The sequence below is a fragment of the Lissotriton vulgaris genome, chromosome 10, assembly GCF_964263255.1.
Source record: "Lissotriton vulgaris chromosome 10, aLisVul1.2, whole genome shotgun sequence".
NCBI lineage: Eukaryota > Metazoa > Chordata > Amphibia > Caudata > Salamandridae > Lissotriton > Lissotriton vulgaris.
The window spans coordinates 831,354,257-831,367,783 of NC_141698.1; positions in this window are offsets into that span (position 1 = coordinate 831,354,257).

Genomic DNA, 13,527 nt, shown 5'->3' on the forward strand with positions numbered 1-13,527 from the left:
TACTTCACTAATAAAATTAATGAGTCAAAAAACTGCAGTAAAACTCTTTTTGACACTGTCAAAAAACTTTCAACGTTTGAAAACAATAATCAGGAAGCACTGTCATCGGAATTCTGCAATACACTTGGTGACTTCTTTGTTAACAAAGTCTCATCAGTATACAACTCCTTTAAAAATCAGAACAGTGAAACTCTGGAAAAAGATATATCCCACTCAATTAATTCAGAAACTCAACAAGACCTAATACCAGCCTTTAGTTTCACACCCCCTACAGCTGAGCAGATACAGAAAGAAATCCTTACCTGCAACTCAGGTAGCCCAACAGACCCCTGCCCACCCCGAATAATGCAGGCTTGCTCCATTGAACTAAGCCTGGTGTTGGAAAAACTATTCTCCAAAATTATCATTACCAACACCTTCCCTGACGAATGGAAAATGATATCCATTAGGCCACTGCTAAAAAAAACCAATCTGGACGGCGAAAATCCTAACAACTACAGACCAATAGCCAGGATCCCCTTTGCCGCTAAAATTCTGTAGAAACTGCTAAATAAACAATTATCCCAACATCTGATGGACGGAGAATGGCTAGACCATTCACAATTCGGTTTTAGGGCGGAGCATGGAACAGAGACAGCCTTGATCACAGCAGTGGAAGAACTCAGGACAATAATGGATAATGGATCGAAGGCCGCATTGATATTACTTGACCTATCGGCGGCCTTCGATACGGTTAGCCACGAAATCCTCATAACACGGCTAAAAACAGCAAATATTCATGAGTCAACCTGTGCTCTTATAGCCTCATATCTGGAAAATAGAACATTCTTAGTTGAATCTGGAGAAGCAAAGTCTAATCTGTTCAGCTTGCCATGCGGAGTTCCGCAGGGATCATCGATGAGCCCCACGCTTTTTAATTTATATGTAGCCCCACTCGCGCAAATAATAAGAAGTGAGGGATTCACCCCTATATCCTACGCCGACGACACCCAAATTGTGGTGTCAATAAATAAAGAGGTACAAGACACAGCAGCAAAATTCCAATGCTGCATGACAAATATCAGCCAATGGATGCAAATGAATTGCTTGAAATTAAACGGCGATAAGAGTGAAGTACTGATACTAGGTGGTGACACAAACATATGGTCACCTTTATGGTGGCCCACAGATATGGGAAGATGCCCAGATTCGTCGGAAAAGGTAAAAAACCTAGGAATAATGCTAGATACTAACCTCTCATTTGACGCTCAAGCAAGCAAACTAGCATCATCACTCTGGTACATCCTGAAAATGATAAGAAAAATACTACCTTATATACCGCATGACTCTCGGAAAACAGTGGTGACGGCATTGGCCTTGTCCAGATTGGATTATGGAAATGGTCTATATGTCGGAGCAAGGAAGAAAATTCTTCTTAAATTACAACGCCTGCAGAATGCAGCAGCGAGGCTGATATTGGAAATTCCAAAGTTCGAAAGAGTAAGCCACAAACTTAAGAGCTTGCATTGGCTCCCAATTGCAAGTAGGATAGAATTTAAGTCATTATGCTTGGCATACAAAGCAATAAATGGAACGGGATAAACATTTCTAAAAACACACCTACAACTGTATGAGCCAAATAGACTTCTGAGATCCGGACAAAGGAAACTCATAAAAGTACCCAGATACAGAAGAACAAACTGGGGAGGCAGAAGCTTCCTAGTGCAGACGGCAAAAATGTGGAACCAATTACCGCTGGAATTGAAAAACAGTCCATCTCTGAAAACCTTCAGAAAGGGAGTCAAAACATGGCTTTTTGCTAAACAGCCCTAACTACATACTTAGGAGTCAGTGGGAATCTCAGCGCCAAGACGCCTTATGGCATCCGCGCGCTATACAAATTGAAAAATCAAATCAAAATCAAATCAAATCTAGTTGGGCAACTTGAGACTTCTTACCTTGGCTTTCATTCGATGTGTTCCATCATGGAAGCTGGCACATATTCTCTAAAAAATGAACATTCGAAATAATATATAACCTGTCTCTAAAAAGTTGGATGAGAGGATAGGCAGTCTTTATGTGGACAGTCAATTTGCTTACTTGTAATCGTCTTGGTGTTCGGAGCCTCCCAAGAGGGGCTCTATTTTACGGCTGCGCAAAGTCTCAATTCAATGGTTTTTTGTAATATAATATATATCGCAGTTGCGTGACCAAGCGCTAACTGGTAATATTTTTTTTTTAAAAAGCGAGAGCAACAAACTGGTCCTGTGGACCCCTCATACCTGTATGGCGCCCTTCATACATGGATTCTTGATGTGATTTCTTATGTGGTTTGAGTTCTGTAAAAGAATAAGGCGAGCTTTAGATTCATTGAACCTGAGTCTGGGATTCGGCATTTTTTTCATTTTACTGTTGCAATTGTCTCAATTCAATGGTTTTTTGTAATATAATATATAATATATATCGCAGTTGCGTGACCAAGCGCTAACTGGTAATATTTTTTTTTTAAAAAGCGAGAGCAACAAACTGGTCCTGTGGACCCCTCATACCTGTATGGCGCCCTTCATACATGGATTCTTGATGTGATTCCTTATGTGGTTTGAGTTCTGTAAAAGAATAAGGCGAGCTTTAGATTCATTGAACCTGAGTCTGGGATTCGGCATTTTTTTCATTTTATTGTTGCAATTTCAGCGTCTTGAAAAGTGATGACTCCTGATAAATTAGTATTGGATGTAAACAAATTAAGTTTGAAGCTTTAGTTTAATGGCAGCTTAAGTGCCAATACAGTCGGGAGATTGGAAATTTGATTGCCCGGCAAAGATTGGAATGCCAGAAACAGTCCGTGATTCGTGTTGCTGACGCTGTTGGGAATGCGCCTTTTTTTACGGGCAACGTTTGAGTTCGTGAGACTGAGACTGAATCAGCGGCAACTAAGCTTAGATTTGACAAATTAGTGTGAAGCGCTAGAGTTGTGTAATCGAGGTCTCGATTATATGAATTCCTCCGCATAAATCGCATTTACCTGGCTGGTTGTGAACGCGGTTTTCTCGTGTCTCTCCGGGACGTTGTATGATTCACAGCGATGGCGGAATGGATCTTCTCGCAGTACTTCAGCGGGAATATGCCTCTTGGAATTCTGGGTATTGAAGTTTTTTTGACATGGGGCAAATCATTTGATGTTGGAAGCGCGGTTACTCCATAATAATGTCACATCTCGAAGGGTGTCAAATCACATACTTATAATAAGGTGCATAAGCCATGTAGTTGGTTCTCCGATGTTCGGGGAAATTGAAGTCTTCCAGGTAATTTTTTATGGAGGGTAAGAACACCCTGTCATGGAACCTCAGGAGGTCTGTGATCTTGTTTATGGATATTTGACTGTGTGATCTTTTGTGGACTGCTATAGAGTAGGTGGTTAAAGATGGTAAATTTCAAAAAGTTCTTTTTATCCGTCAATTGTCGTGTTAAATTTGATGATTAGCATAGCTTCTCTTTTCGTCAATTTTTCTTCCAGGTCTCCTCCTCTCACATCTTGTTCAACCTTTGAGATTATTGTCCAATGCAGTTCCTTCTCTGTGTGGGTGTGGGCAAGCCAATGGTTTACTAAAGGAGCTGTTTTCACATTTTTTCTAATCCTTGATTTATGTTGACATATACGATGGCGTATCTCCTGATTGGTTTTACCAATATAGACATTTTGACACGGACAAGTGATTCCATTAATGACAAATCTAGACTTGCAGTTTGTAAAACTTTCATGTTTCTAGAAGATGCCTTTGTGGGTAAACAATTCCCCTTCTATTGTTGAGTCGCAACAAATGCACGTACCACATTTATGATGGCCTTTGATAGGTTGTAGATTTACAAAGTCACGTAATGTGGGTGTTCGTTCTTTGGGTAATGCTGCTCTCACAATCTGATTAGCTATACTTCTATCCTTTTTGAAGGCAAACAGTGAGACTTCATTCAATTTTGTGTCTAGATTTTGGACTAGGTGCAAATTATTTATGCTCTGATTTTTTAGCCAGATTGATGTTGAATAGAAAGTTGAGACACAGACTAACCGATCTATGGGGTTTTTCTCTTTTGGTTCTAATAGCACTTCTCGGGGAATCCACCAGGCTCATTTTATTTCTTGTTTGAGCAGTTTTTTTGGGTATTCCCTAGCGAGCAGATTGTCTTTTAGTTTGTTAGCATGGAAGAAGAATTTGTCCTTGAAGGAACAATTGCGCCTTATTCTCGAAAATTGGCCCACCGGTAGATTATCTTTTAGACTGCGCGGATGGTTGCTGGTGTAATGAAGGGATTTATTCCTGTCTGACTTCTTCTTGTATAGAGTTGTTTCTAGTCTTCCTTCAGACGGATACACTTCGACGTCAAGAAAAGGCATTTTAGGGGGCGTGGCCAACGATGTGCACCTCCGTAGCTCCTGGCGAGCTGCTTTGCTCAACTCCTGCCCAAAAGTCCCGTTTTTTACACGAAAAGGACCGCAACGGATCCGACACACACTGGGGTCCGAAATCGAAGCCCTTCGCAGCCGGAACCTGGAGTAACACGGCTCGGGAGTCGACGCAACCCCGGACGCCTGGCCCAAGACGGTGGCGGGGCTCTGAGACAGAGAGGTAGGCCTGGAGCGGGGAGGACTGCTGCGTAGTGGAAGCAGCAGGAGGCCGGAGTCGCAGACCGGAGCCCAGCGCCCAATAGTGCGTGGCCTGGGAAAGAAGTAAGGACGGGAAGGGCATCGGAAATGGACCCGGGGCACCCACTGAAGCAGGGGACCCCAGAGGCGGGGAGGCCCACATTGCGAACCGGCACCCGGCCCTGGGAAGGAGGAGAGGGTGCTCTGTGGCCCTGGAGATTGGCCCTGGGAGGCCCTGGGAGGCCCAGAGAGGTTTCTCCCCCCCCCCCCGCCCTCACCTGCAGGCTTCCGACTCTGGTAAGGGGACTGGGCCTACATCGCAGGACAGCACTACGGCCTGAGCTGGACGGAGGTCTGTGCCAATCTTCCCCGCCCGGGCAGTAACATTGGTTGGAGCGAGGGCTGACGCAGGGGGCCAACACCGGGGGAGACACAGGGGACAGGCATAAAGACCGGGGCAAGACCCCCCTCACCCCCCACCCCAGGTGGAAAGGAGGAGAAGTGCGAGTAGGGAGGACGACATCATGTGCTGGCTCCCAAAACATCCGAAATGGCAAGCACCAGGACCCCAAGACAGGGGACCCTGGACCGGTACGCCACGACCCAGCCCCCTGCGGAGGTGGTAGCTTCTGATGGGGGCAATTCAAGCTTCAAGGACGACATATAGGAGTCCCGCGTAGCACTGGAGGTCAAGAATGGGGAGGTGGGATCACAAGTCACTCTACTGCGGCAGGACTTCCGTAACTTGACGGAGAGGGTAACCACGGCGGAGACAAGGTTGGGAGAGGCTGAGGACTCAATCACTACCCTTCGGAAAGACATGGCGGAACTCCAGGCCACTCATTGCCAACTCTTATGGAAGGTGGACGATGCCGAAAATAGGGCCTGCCGCAACAACCTACGCTTTGTGGGCTTTCGAGAAGGAATCGAAGAGGCTAACATAGCGGCCTTTCGACATGCCTGGCTGCGGAAGACTTTCCCGGCGGCACAGTTTTCTAATTGTTTTGTGATTGAACGAGCACATAGGGGATTATTGGCAAAGCCGCCGGAGGGGGCGCGGCCGAGGCCAGTCATTGCACGCTTCCTGAACTTTGCAGACCGGGATATGATCCTGCGGGAAGCCAGAAAGATGGAAGAGATCCGACTGGAGAACACGCACATAATGATATTACCAGACTATAGTCAGGAGGTCCAAAACCAGAGGTGCTCCTTTGACCTGGTGAAAGCAAAATTGAGAGACCTACGAATCCAATATATGCTGCTCTTCCCGGCAAAAATGAAAGTGATCTACAAGGAAAAAACACACTTTTTTACCCACCCGGAGGATGCATGGCAGTGGCTGGAAGAGCGCCCTCCGCTCCGGAGACCAGATGCTGAGAGGAGAGGGCCGGTAACTGGGATGGCTGCCAGTGGACTCCAATGGGGGCTACCAAAAACCCAGAGACGGAGGAAATCGAGAGGTGGAGGACGAATGCAGACGACGCCATATCCCAACCACAGCGCGTCTGGCAGACAGAGGAGAAACTCGGCGTCACCTGGAGGAAGAGGCACGGCAGGATCTAGGTTTCGCTGCTTGGAAAGGAATGCCCGCTCTGAAGGGGAGGAAGATGCGGGGGGCCGCTCTTCCAGAGGAGAAAAGGAGGGGGCACAGTCGCTACACCCTCTAGTAGCAGCAATCCGAGAGATGGAGCAAGATACGGCCGGACAGGCGGGGGACTCGCGGAATGTTACTCAGGACTCACACTCTTGAACTGGGACTGGAAGGGCAGAAGAGATTCCAACTCACCGCCGGGTGGCACGCAAGTTGATTCCATCCCCTCTACCTATTGTTGTACGAGTTATTGTTTTGACTTTGTAAGCAGAAATAGTGGGTCTGTTCTACATGCCCACTAGATAGACTGTAAGTGCTGGTTGGTGGGGGGTGAATTGTGGGAGGGCGACAGACCTTCTCCGCTGACAGTCCTATACTCTGTGTCTGTGGAAGATGGGACTGAAGGGGGAGGGAGGTGGGGAGGGGGATGAGGGGGGAGTTGCCTTAGTCCTAAGTTTTGGGAAGTTTAGAGGTTGGGATGGGGAAGGGCTGGGGGGAGGATGACGGGGGGCAGGGAAAGGGAGGGAGCGGGACATGTCAGGTCACACACGCCGGCGTCTAGGACGCTCCACTAATGCTGAGTTTGAACGCCACATATCGAGACTTAAGGCAGGATGCCGGGTGAACGTATAGAGGCACTGGAGGATCTAGAAGGGCTCACGATACTAACATGGAATGTGAATGGTCTAGGCAGTAAGATTAAACGAGGCCTAGTGAACGCCTATGTCAAAAGGGTGGGCCCCAACATCGTCCTGTTACAAGAAACACATCTTCAGGGCAATAATTGCGGCTTTCTGGCTAGAGGGCAAAACAAAGTTCTCGCACATGCAGGTTTTTACTACAGGCTCGAGAGCGTTGGCGAAACTGATCAGGAAGAACCAACCATTCCGGGTGGCGAGGGTATGGACGGACCCCCGGGGGACATATGTGGATGTAAGGGGCACTTGGAGAAGGAAGGAGTACACAATTATCTCGGCCTATGCGCCTCCTAAATTTCAGGCAACCACACTGAAAGGGGTCACAGATATCCTCCTTCACTCATCCGACACTCTACATGTGCTGGGGGGGATTTCAATGACATGCTGACCCCGACGCTAGACAGAACAGGAGACAGGACCAGGGACCAGACCCCGACCTTCCTCTCTACCATGATAGATACCTTGGGACTAACGGATGTATGGAGATGGCTACACCCAGTTGACAAGGCCTATTCATTCTTTTCGAGCGCACATAGAGACTTTGGCCTGCTCCGCACGCAATACTTTAAATATGCGCAACTGAGACATGCCTGGCAGGCGGAGGGGATCCCAGTGAGCATACTCCCAGAATAGAAGGCCGCCTGCTCTAAGAACAAGTACAGGAAAGGGCGGTATCGCTTACATACAGGACTCTAATGAATAACATGCCAGATGACCTGGGCACCCTTAGAAGTCAGTGGGAGAGTGATGTGGGTGAAATGGACATGGTAGACTGGGACACTGTTCTCATGCATCCAAGGGAGGTAGCTATTAAATCCCGGTTGAGGCTCAGGTTAGGGAGGACAGTGGCAGTGTCTCCCCGATCCGTTTGACGCCAGCTAGCCTTTACAGCATAACTAAAATCGGACCAAGCATTTTATGTCCCGAATTTGTAGATATTGATGGTTTTTAATATTGCACTATATGGATAGTTTTAAAACAATTTTGTATAGCTGTTTTTAAAACAATTCCTCACGCGGCTGGGTACTACTGGGGTGACTAAAACTCACTTATTTACAAGGAAGTCTGTGCTCGATGGTGTAGCCTGGCCGCCCCGGTCCGACTTGGCAACTAGCGCCGTAGAGCGGAGGGCGGACAGGTAAGAGCCAGACATTCACTCCACTTCCGCTAGCACGAAGCGGGTAGTGGTCTAGTCTTTCACAAGGAGGGGCTATTTAGGCAGCGAGGAGCTGCCGGCTGACCGCGGTTAGGGAGGACAGTGGCAGTGTCTCCCCGATCCGTTTGGCGCCAGCTAGCCTTTACAGCATAACTAAAATCGGATCAAGCATTTTATGTCCCGAATTTGTAGATATTGATGGTTTTTAATATTGCACTATCTGGATAGTTTTAAAACAATTTTGTATTGCTGTTTTTAAAACAATTCCTCACGCGGCTGGGTACTACTGGGGTGACTAAAACTCACTTATTTACAAGGAAGTCTGTGCTCGATGGTGTAGCCTGGCCGCCCCGGTCCGACTCGGCAACTAGCGCCGTAGAGCGGAGGGCGGACAGGTAAGAGCCAGACATTCACTCCACTTCCGCTAGCACGAAGCGGGTAGCGGTCTAGTCTTTCACAAGGAGGGGCTATTTAGCCCTCTCGTCGCTCAGAGCGTGCAGCGGTCGCGTGCAGGGGAACACCTGAGACAAGTCAAAGAGAAGCCCGTCTGCGCCCGTCCTCGACCGGACGGGGCCAGGGGCCATGGCTCTAACATCCTCAGGAGCAAGTGACCCTTCTGAGGTCAGGGTGAGTTATTCTTCTCAGGCAATAATGTATTTAAGGGTGATACCACAGATTACTTGTGGGACAGAAGAACGAACCCCTCTTGAGGGGCCGTTCTCATGTAGGCGATGTCATTTTCGGGCAGTAGGTGACCCAATCCTCCAGAATACAGATCACTCCCAAAATAAGACTACATGTATGGTCATCGAAACCACTCAGGTGAGGAGGAATTTGTTGTGTAATATAAGGTCTCTGCCCAAACATTATATTGAAGTTTGGGATCTTATTTCCACGCACGAACCTGATCTCTGTTTCCTCACTGAGACATGGCTCAAACCCCACTCGGTCCCTGTAATCACCCTTGGGATCCTGGAAGGGTACAAGATTATCAGATTGGATCGGCCTATTAAAGCAGGAGGGGGTATAGCGATTATCCATAAATGTAGCATAGCGATCTCTATTCTGGATCAATGTTGTAACTCGGCTTTTGAAATGATGATTTTTAAAATTGGTACGTCTGCTAAACATTGTAGGAAGAGAGCATTAGTGTATCGCCCTCCAGGCCCTATAAAAAAAGTTTCTAGCTCCCTGGTGGAAGCACTGGCTCCGTATGTTAATACGGACAAAGACTTTCTACTGCTCGGAGACTTTAATATTCACAGCGAGCTAAAAGATAGTTTGGAGGCTCAGTCCTTCTTGAATGATGTCTCCTTGCAAGGGCTAAAACAGTGCAATCGCGGGTCTACCCATCTGGCGGGGCATGCCCTAGATTTGATCTTTTCCAATTTTCCTGACATTAAGTGTCATGCACCTAGACAGACTAATTGGACAGACCATTTTATTTTGGAGTTTTCAATGCCTAAAATTGATGTTCCTCTCAGTCGCTCTTTGCAGATTCCGGTAAGGCGAAGACAATGGCATAAAATATCTCACGAAATCTTCAAGGAGATATATATCGCGGCGAAATTTCAGCCCGCGGAAAATATTGATTCTGCTCTACTCAAATATGAACTTGCCATACATACAACAGTAGAACAGATTGCCCCACCTAAAATATTTAAAAACCGTCCTGCAAGGAAACAGGAAGTTTGGTTTTCTGAAGAGCTGCGGATCCTTAAACGAACCGCTAGAAAACGTGAGAAAGTCTGGAGAAAGTCGCATCTGGAGGTGGATAAATCTAGCTACCAGATGGCATTAGGCATCTACCACAAAGCCATCTGAGTTGCACGTAAGAGCCACATTACCTCGCAACTGGAGGCGGCAGGCAATGCTCCTAAAGTGCTATACCAAATTTTAAACACCTTCCTAAAACCGGTGGCGTGTGAAAGTACAGAAATGTCGTCTCAACAACTATGCGACGATATTTCAGGTTTTTTCAATGATAAGATTGACATTATCTATGGAAAAATTAGGGCATCTATCCTACCCACAAGTAATCATGTAAATTACGAGCAGGCGAGAGTGGGTGCTAATCCTGGCTCATTTCTCAAATTTCCCAATATCACCCTGTTGGAAGTAGAGGCACTGATTGATAACATCAAAAGTGGGAGTCCTTCAGATCAGTTACCTGCGAGAACAATAGGAGTTGTGGGCAGGGTACTTGGTGCCAAAATTCAGAACCTTGTGAACCTCTCGCTTAACACGGGCTGTGTCCCACGAGAGTGGAAAAAGGCTCTAGTAAGACCTATCCGGAAGAACATCTCCGTTCCATGGACCAATCTGTCCAACCTTAGACCTATCTCCCTGCTGCTATTTTTGGGTAAAATCATCGAAAAACACGCTAATAAGCATTTGTCTAACTTCCTGGAGCAATCAGGAAGCCTGAATCCCTCCTAGTCCGGTTTTAGGCCAAAATATAGTACTGAAACGGCCTTGCTGTCGATAACTGACTATCTCCGTATGTACCAGGACAAGGGTATTTCAGCTGTCCTGGTACTACTGGATTTATCGGCAGCGTTCGATACCATTTCCCATAAGATCTTGATCGAACGACTGGCTGAGAGTGGACTAGAGGGCATGGCGCTGGCTTGGCTAAAGAGCTTTCTCTCCGTCCGCAATCAATGTGTCACAATGGGGTACTTTCGGTCGGATGAGGTTAAGATCACCAAGGAGGTGCCACAGTGCTCCTGTTTGAGCCCAACTCTTTTTAACATCTATGTGGCCCCCCCTGGAAAATATTATGAGAGCCTTTGGTTTTTGTCCAGTGTCTTATTCTGATGATACCCAGCTGCTTTTTCCATTTAAATCTTTGACCAGGAGGCTAAACAATCTTTCTCCGAGGGGATGAAAGCAGTATCCCAGTGGATGTCTTCCAACTTTCTTCAGTGTAACATTGGTAAGACTGAGGTTATGCTTTTCGGTGAGGCCAAGATACTATGGTCCCCTGACTGGTGGCCATTAGATCTGGGGCCAGTTCCCGATCCAAAGCAAGTAATCAAGAACCTTGGGGTTCGCCTGGAACAGGAGTTCACCTTGAAACAACATGGAAATAACACAGTAGGGTCCTGTTTTCATATGATAGGACTCCTCCGTAAGGTATTTCCCCTTCTTCCGGACTCCATCAGAAAGTCTTTGGTCCAGTCTTTAGTGATCAGTCGGCTTGATTACTGTAATGGCCTCCTAGCATCTGCTAATGAAGAGGTATTGGACCGACTTCAAGTGATACAGAACACCGCGGCCAGGTTGGTCCTTAATGCTCCCCCCAGATCCCCATCTAAACCTCTGCTAGAAAAACTTCATTGGTTATCTGTCCGCCAAAGAGTGAAATTCAAGACATGTTGCATAGTACACAAAGGACTGCATGACCTAAGACCTTCCTATCTGGCAAAAAAAATGTGTTCCCTATGTTCCCACAGGCGATCTCAGGTCAAGCGATCAGTTGCTTCTGAGGGTGCCCAAGATTAGAAGGGCTAGACAGGGTGGCAAGGCACTGTCAGTGGTGGGTCCAACACTGCGGAATAATCTTCCTTTCCAACTCAGGCAGTGCTCGTATCACTTTGCCTTTAGGAAAAAATTGAAAACTTTTATGTTTTAGGCCTAAATTAGCTTGGTCATGATTTAGTTATGTATGATCCTTTATTCTGGACTATTGCAATCTGGTCTTGCTACTGTCGCTCTAGAGTGCGGAGATACTCCTCCGGGAGTTTATTCAAGCGCGTTATAAACCCGCTAATAATAATAATAATAATAATTCAATTAAACGTTCTTCATAGGACCTATTTTGCTAGGGTGCGCTTTCACAAAATGGGAAGAGCTGGGGATGCGCACTGCCTGAGATGTGGTCAAGAGGGGGGGGGGGGATTTCTACCACATAATCTGGTCCTGTCCGATGATTCAGCTGTACTGGATGGGGATCCTGAGAGAACTGGGAGAGGTGCTGGAGACTTCCCTACCAATTGACCCTAAATTAGTCCTGTTGGGTATGACCAACGATGTCGATCTCGCACACCCGCTCTTGATCTTCCTTGCCCTGGCCTTGGTGGTTGCAAAGAGGGATGTGGCAAAGAAGTGGGGGGCAGCCACGACACCACAGCTGGAGGAATGGCGGAGAGGTCTGGATCTCTATATGGCAGCCGAAAGGGTCATCTATAAGGCACGGGGCTGCCCTTAGAAATTTGTTAGAGTATGGAGTAAACGGCGGAAATATCATGGCCTCGATGGGGGGCTATGAAAAGGAGCAATGGGACAAGGCGCGTCCACAGATATGAGTGCAACATAAGGCAGTCGGCCATGGCACTACAGCCTTTGGCCCGGAAAGCTCTAGTGAAGTTGCTTGATATGAATAATATTGTATTGATTTTAATGGTGAGGCTCGGTGGGTGGGGGAATGGGGGACGGGATGTGCTGACCGATGATGACATGATTGTTCTGTTGTTACATGATAAAATGAAAATAAAAATATTAAAAAAAATAAAGGCATTTTATGTCTTGAAAGTTTTAGACTGAATTTGATGTCTTCCGTTTGTTGGTTTAACCATTCGTGGAATCTGTGTAGGTCTTCTTCTGGTCCTGTCCAAATCATAAAAACGTCATCGATATATCGGACCCAAGATCCGATATACTAATGGAATGGATTATTTTTCTCCTTATCTGCAATTGCCGATAGTATTGTTCTTTCAAAAATGATTACGTCTTTGGGTATTTTACTTGATGGAGGGCAGAACTTCAAAGCTTTTTTCAATCCTGTTGTTTCGGTACTTCCTTATGATTCCTGTTCTGAGAAAAAAAGGTAGCTAATTGGATCTTTCTGCAAAACTCAATAAATTCTGTCTTCATTTGGACAAAATTTGTGTATCTTGTCGGGACGAAAGTAAGCCACTTTTCCAAGGCACTAATTTCTGTGTTAGACAAGACTTTCTCTGATAGATTATAGATGGAAGATTCACATAATTTCAGTATGTTCGTTGTCTCGTGGACATCTCCAAGGGCTGATCGTTGAACCTGGATTTGCCGCGTGTTTTTTGTTGACCTCTCCCTAAAAAAGGCTGCTGCTGTAGCTGTGGATTTTGCTGAAAATTCGGGTGGAAATTGCCTCTTCTATTAAATCCAGCCCAACTGTCCGTATTGTCGGTTTCACCGCCACTTGATGATGAAGACATGTCCCAAAAAGTGATGAAATTATTTCTGGATTTCCCTTGGTAGTCTGACAGATAACGCCTTGAGTTAGCCCTTGTGTAGAAGTCTTGTTGTAAATATGGATAAGCTTTTTCCAGGGAGAAGCTTTTTTTGTAATTTTCGAATTTTGTCTCCTTTTGGTTTATTGTGATATCTTTAAATTCAAGGATATCTTTTTCAACCTCGTCTAATAGAGCCTTAGAGTCGGTGATAAGTTGGTTTGATTTAAACTCTGATTCCAACGATT